This window comes from Rattus rattus, chromosome 9 (assembly GCF_011064425.1).
Source record: "Rattus rattus isolate New Zealand chromosome 9, Rrattus_CSIRO_v1, whole genome shotgun sequence".
Taxonomy (NCBI): domain Eukaryota; kingdom Metazoa; phylum Chordata; class Mammalia; order Rodentia; family Muridae; genus Rattus; species Rattus rattus.
The window spans coordinates 32,998,282-33,004,281 of NC_046162.1; positions in this window are offsets into that span (position 1 = coordinate 32,998,282).

Below are 6,000 nucleotides of genomic sequence, written 5' to 3' on the forward strand. Positions count from 1 at the left end.
CCCCCATGACGAAACTGTCCAGAGTCCATCAGTAGACATCTCACCCAAGCAAACTCTAGAGCGACTGAAGTACAAAAGATAGGACTCAAAACACATTTCTCACCTCAAAGGGAAGTTCATTCTGGAGTCAAACATGAGTAACCATCCCCATGGAAACCGATTTAGGTTACCCCAACCTACCTGCTTGCTGAAGGTTTTATAGTAACGGAACAACAACAAAACCCATAAATCAAGATTCTTCAAATGCATGGTTAGAAACATCAGGTAGGCGGCCACAGCAGCTCGGAGGAAGTCTCTGTTCTAGGCCTCAGATGTTATATAATGACAATCTTATAGAAGATGGTGGGGTCTTGCTGGTACATTCTAAAAGGACTTACTCAGGATTACACAGAGGGGTAGGCAATAGATGACTCATTTAAAGAGCTAAATATATCCCAAGAGAATCTGGCTCCCACCTAGGAAACACTTTGGCTCTACACAGTCACAGAAGTTTTAACCAGTCGATTTGCTTTGTAGAACGTTTACTGTTAAGTGTGGCTTTGGGTGGGGGGAAGGGTTCGATTCTCTTCCTTCGCCCAGGAAGTCAAAGGCTTTAGGACTCTGTGGTAGGAGGAGTTTTTTTTTACTACAATTCACCCTGTTCTGAGTCTGTTCCTGACACCAGCATCAGGAAAGCTGAGCTGCGTCTACAGGTGAGATCTGTCTTTTGTAGAACTTTATAAACATGAAATCATCCGTAGCCTTTCCTTACCCAAGGTTCTGCTAAGATTTCTTTTTTTTTTTTTTTTTCTTTTTTCTTTTTTTCGGGGCTGGGGACCGAACCCAGGACCTTGCGCTTCCTAGGCAAGCGCTCTACCACTGAGCCAAATCCCCAACCCCCCTGCTAAGATTTCTGCTACCTCAACTAACCTCACTCCAAAATCAGTAAATGGGAAATTCCAGAAATAAAAATAACCAATTTTTAAAAACTATTTATTTGATATATGTGAGTACACTGCAGCTGTCTTCACACACACCAGAAGAGGGCATCAGATCCCATTACAGATGGTTGTGAGCCACCATGTGGTTGCTGGGAATTGAACTCAGGACCTCTGGAAGAGCAGTCAGTGCTCTTAACCACCAAGCCATCTCTCCAGCCCCAAAATAACCAATTTTAAAATGACTTGTATTACAGTATAGTTACAGTTATCCTACTACTAGCTATTGTTGTTAAGTTCTTATTCTATCCATACATTGACCTACCACAAGTATGGGTGTATGGGCTTTTAACAAAAATAAATATAAATGTTTTAGAAGTATCCAAGATTCCACACAAGGCATGTGAGGAATACCTCAGAACACATTCCAGAGAGACGGCAGATAACCGTGCAGTATTTTGTATTTGGCTCTTAGGGTTTTTTTACATTGTGTGTGTGTGTGTACATGCACTGGTGTGTTATGAATCATGTATGAAGACCATAGAACAACTATGTAGGAGTCAGTTCTCTCCTCCTACCATATAGGCTCCAGGGCTTGAACTTAGATTATTAGCACTGGCAGCAATCATCCTTATTTGATGAGCCCTCTTGCCAACCCTTCTTTTTTTTTTTTTTTTCCTTTTTATTTATTTATTTATTTATTTATTTATTTATTTATTTATTTTTTTTTGTATTTTGTGATTCTGGGCAGCCTTTCAATCAGCATATTATTTTAGAATCCTTGCTTATACTGTAAATCTTCATCAGAACTTTTCTTTCTCTCTCTTCCTTTTCTTTCTTTTTTAATAGAAAAAGAAGCATTGTGACAATGTGCTTGATGGCAGCTTTGGACTGGCATGGAGTCAGAGCCCATCAGTGACCCGATGGCACCTCACATGATAGAGAATGAAGAAAACAACTATGAAACAGAAGAAGCCCACGGCCTCCATGAGGGCAGAGCCCAGAAGGGCAGAGGAAAGGAGCCTCTGCTTGAGCTATGGTTCCTCACACAGCCAATAATCAAGCTGCCAAACACCGTTCCAGTGCCAGTCCCTGACCCTGCTGCACCAATTGTGTCAATACCCCAGGAGACAACACTGGTCAGGAACCCCTGGCTGGCCCCCTGGAGGAGCCTGCCTTCTCAGAAGGGAAGCAGACACAGGCCTGATTAGACTTGTGCTACAAAATGGTCAGAACTGGAGAAAGGAGCAGAGTCCTGGTGGTCTCCATTTTTCCTTTTTCTTTCTTTTCTTCTTCTATTTTTTTTTAAGATAGGGGCTCAAGCCAGGCACGGTAGTAAAACCTTTAATCCCAGCACTTGAGAGGTAGAGGCAGGCAGATCTCTAAGTTTAAGGCTATCTTGGTTCCAAAACAGCCAGGGTTACACAGGGAAACCCTGTCTCAAAAAAAGAGGGGAGGGGGACAAGGCCTCACTATGTAGCCCTTTCCAGCCTGGAGCTTGCTATATAGACCAGGTTGGCCTCAAATTTAAAGAGATCCACCTGTTTCTACATCACAAGTGCTGAGATTAAAGGTGGGCACCACCACCAAAATATACATTCTTTTTTTTTTTTTTTTTTTTTTTCGAGCTGAGGACCAACCCAGGGCCTTTGCGCTTGCTGAGGCAAGCGCTCTACCACTGAGCTAAATCCCCAACCCCAAAATATACATTCTTAAAAAAGATGTTTTTCATGTTTTGTGCATGGAGGGTTACACACTTGCCACCACGTGAATGTGGAGATCAGGGGACAACTTACAGGAGTCAGTTCTCTCTTTCCACTCTGTGGATTCCAGGGATTGAACTCAAGTTGTCAGGCTGGGGTGAGGTCAAATGCCTTTACCCACTAAGCCAATCTCTCTCTCTCTCTCTCTCTCTCTCTCTCTCTCTCTCTCTCTCTCTCTCTCTCTCTGGTATTTGTATGGGTACCCCATAGGAGTCAGAAGAGGGCATCTGATACCCTGGGAATGGCTGTGAGTCACCATTTGGGTGCTGTGAACTGAATTCATGTCTTCTACAAGAGCAGCAAGTGCTCTTAACTGCCGAGCCATCTCCTCAGCCCTAAAACTGTGTGTTCTAGCACAGCAGGTTACTACATGTTTATTATCCCAGCAGCTGGGAGGTGGAGGCTCAATGGTCATTTCAGTCCAAGAGTTTGAGACCAGCCCGCACAGTACAGAAGAACCTATCTCAAACAATATTAAAATAAATGGGAAAGTGTAAATCAGGTGTTACACAGGTTTGGAATTCCAGTCCTCAGGAGACAGACGAAGGCCACTGTTGCAGGATACTTAGTCACAATATAAACCCCAAGATTGTGTTATTTACTGAAAACCTGTCTCTAGTTGTAGTGCGGCTCAGTCCTTAGTACACACCTTTAGTCCCAAACAATGAAGTTAAAGTTAGTTTGTAGAAGGAAGCACCCATGTTTGAAAGTGATGTCTAATTGAATAGACAGACAAAATAGCAAATCAGAGAAAGGTTTGACAGAATAGGATATGCCCAACTCTCATTAGAAAGGGAGATGACGGGGCTGGGGATTTAGCTCAGTGGTAGAGCGCTTACATAGGAAGGGCAACGCCCTGGATTTGGTCCCCAGCTCTGGGGGGGAAAAAAAAAAAAAAAAAAAAGAAAGGGAGATGACTTGAGGGGCAGTATATATAGTGAGGAGACATTTTTACCAGCACAGTTGTAAAGAGAGAACGAGCTAGACACAGGGGAAGGCAGAACGAGCCAGAGAATGAGGAGGAGTCAGAAGATTACAACAGATCGCCAGAGCTACTGTGAAGCTAATTAGCCAACCAGAGGTCAGAAGTGAGCTTATTCAGGAGCAAGTCTCAGAGGCTGATCTGGACGAGATCGTCTAGAACCTTCCAGGACTAGGCCTAGGTTAGCAGGCAAGGCAGTAAAAGCAGAGGTGACAACTGCTACAGGAGAATAAATGTTACATTACAGACTACCACAGAGGAAACTAACCAGCACTACATAATAAGATCTAGTCTCAAAAACACCAAGCAGGGCTGGGGAGATGGCTCAGTGGTTAAGAGCACTGATTGCTCTTTCAGAGGCCCTGAGTTCAATTCCCAGCAACCACATGGTGGCTCACAACCACCTGTAATGGGATACACACACACACACACACACACACACACACACACACACACACACTCGCGCATGCGTTACGTCCTTTTCACAATGTAGAAGTGCTCACGTAGAATGGAACCCCCATCACCATATTTACATGATTTTTATCTTGTTTACTTTAGGGATGGTGTCTTATTATATGTTGCCCAGGCTGCCTCTGAACTCCTGATATCAAGTGATCTTTAACCCACCTTTAGTCAACTCTAGCTAGGACAAAATCTTTACTGAGATACAATTTACGGGCTATAAATGTTACTCACCTTAAGAGTGATTACTTTCACTGATTTATACAGTACAAGTACCGCTAGCAAACTCCCTAGTGCGTATTGACGGTTAGCATCCAGCCAACTGAAATGTGTCTCTAGATCATATCTTGTAACAGACCCTGGATTTGGAGCTGGCATTCACAAACTGACATCTTTATCACCATGCTCAGACTGGTTGCGAAAGGCCCTAAGCCAGTGAACTAAGCTACAGATTGACAAGTCAAAACTGGAACCAGGGGCTGGAGAGACAGGTCAGTGGTTAAGAACACTCACGGGCTGTGCTTGTAGAGAGCCTGCGTTCTGTTACCAGCACCTGCATGATAGCTCCTAACTCTTGCTCCAAAGGTCTGATAACCTGCTCTTTGGGTGCCAGACACACAGATGGTAACACACACACACACACACACACACACACACACACACACACACACGTTAAAAAAAACTATCCAATTAACTTGTTGATTGAGCTATAACCAATAAAGTTGCTTTTATAGTATCTCACTTGTTTTTCTGTGTTGTCTGATCAAGTCATTGATTGCTCTGGTTCTGGGAGCTGCTTGACGTTCAATTCATGTTTTCTTTGGCTTTGACTCTACTAATTTAACCACGGAATTTCCCTTTTAGCTTTGGAATGTCATGTGGCAACTTGCAATGTCTGATTTCTTTTGGATGCTTTTTAGCTTGATTTTAATCCCTTTTTATGGCTTAATAGTGTTCCATTATATGGATATACCACATCTTATCGCCTGATCATTTGAAGGACATCTGAATGGCTTCTAGTTACTAGCTGTAAAGAGTAAAGCTGCTATGAATATTTGTACACAAGTATTTTTTGTGGGCATGCTTCCAATTCTCTTGTGCTGCAGATAGTAGAATTACTGACTGCAGGTTTATATTTAACTTTGTAAAGAAACTACCAAACTGTCTTCCACTGTGCCATTTCACAGTCCCCTGTGGAAGGTTCCAGTCTTTCTATGTCATTAAAAATTTGCTATTGTCTGTTTTTTTTAAAAGCCATTTAGTGGCTGCAAGGTTATCTCATTGTGGTTCCTTCTAGGTCAGATGAGTCCCCTCTGGCAATAGAAGTGTTATTTTGTACAGTTTGCCTAACCTTTCCTGGTACACTAACCCTGCTGACCAGGGTGGGGCAAAATTAACAACCCTAGGCAACAATGTTACTATTCTGACCCTTTGGATCCCAAGATTTGCCTGGATAAACGCTTTCAAAATCGCTCCAGTGTTTTGGCTTTGGTTCAACTTCTATAGCTATAATTTGGACTCCCCCCACTCCTCTCCCTCCCCCCCCCTCTCTCTCCGTCTCCCTCTCTCTCTCTCTCTTGTGTGGAGATCTGGGAAAAACCTAGGCTGTTGGTTCCCCCAACCTTCCACTTTGAGACAGTCTCTTTGTTCTACTGAAACACAAGTCTGATGACCCTTAAGTTTCTGGGGATTCTCTGCCTCCCACTTCCCTGTCAGCAGGTTGGGGTCACAGTCACTTGCACTACACAGCCAGCTTTTTTGTGGGTCCTGGGGATTCTCACACTTTTTTATATGGGTTCTGGGGTCCCACACACTTAAGTGTGAGGCACTTTTACCCAGTGAGTGATCTTCATACTCTTGTCTTATTCTTTGAGAC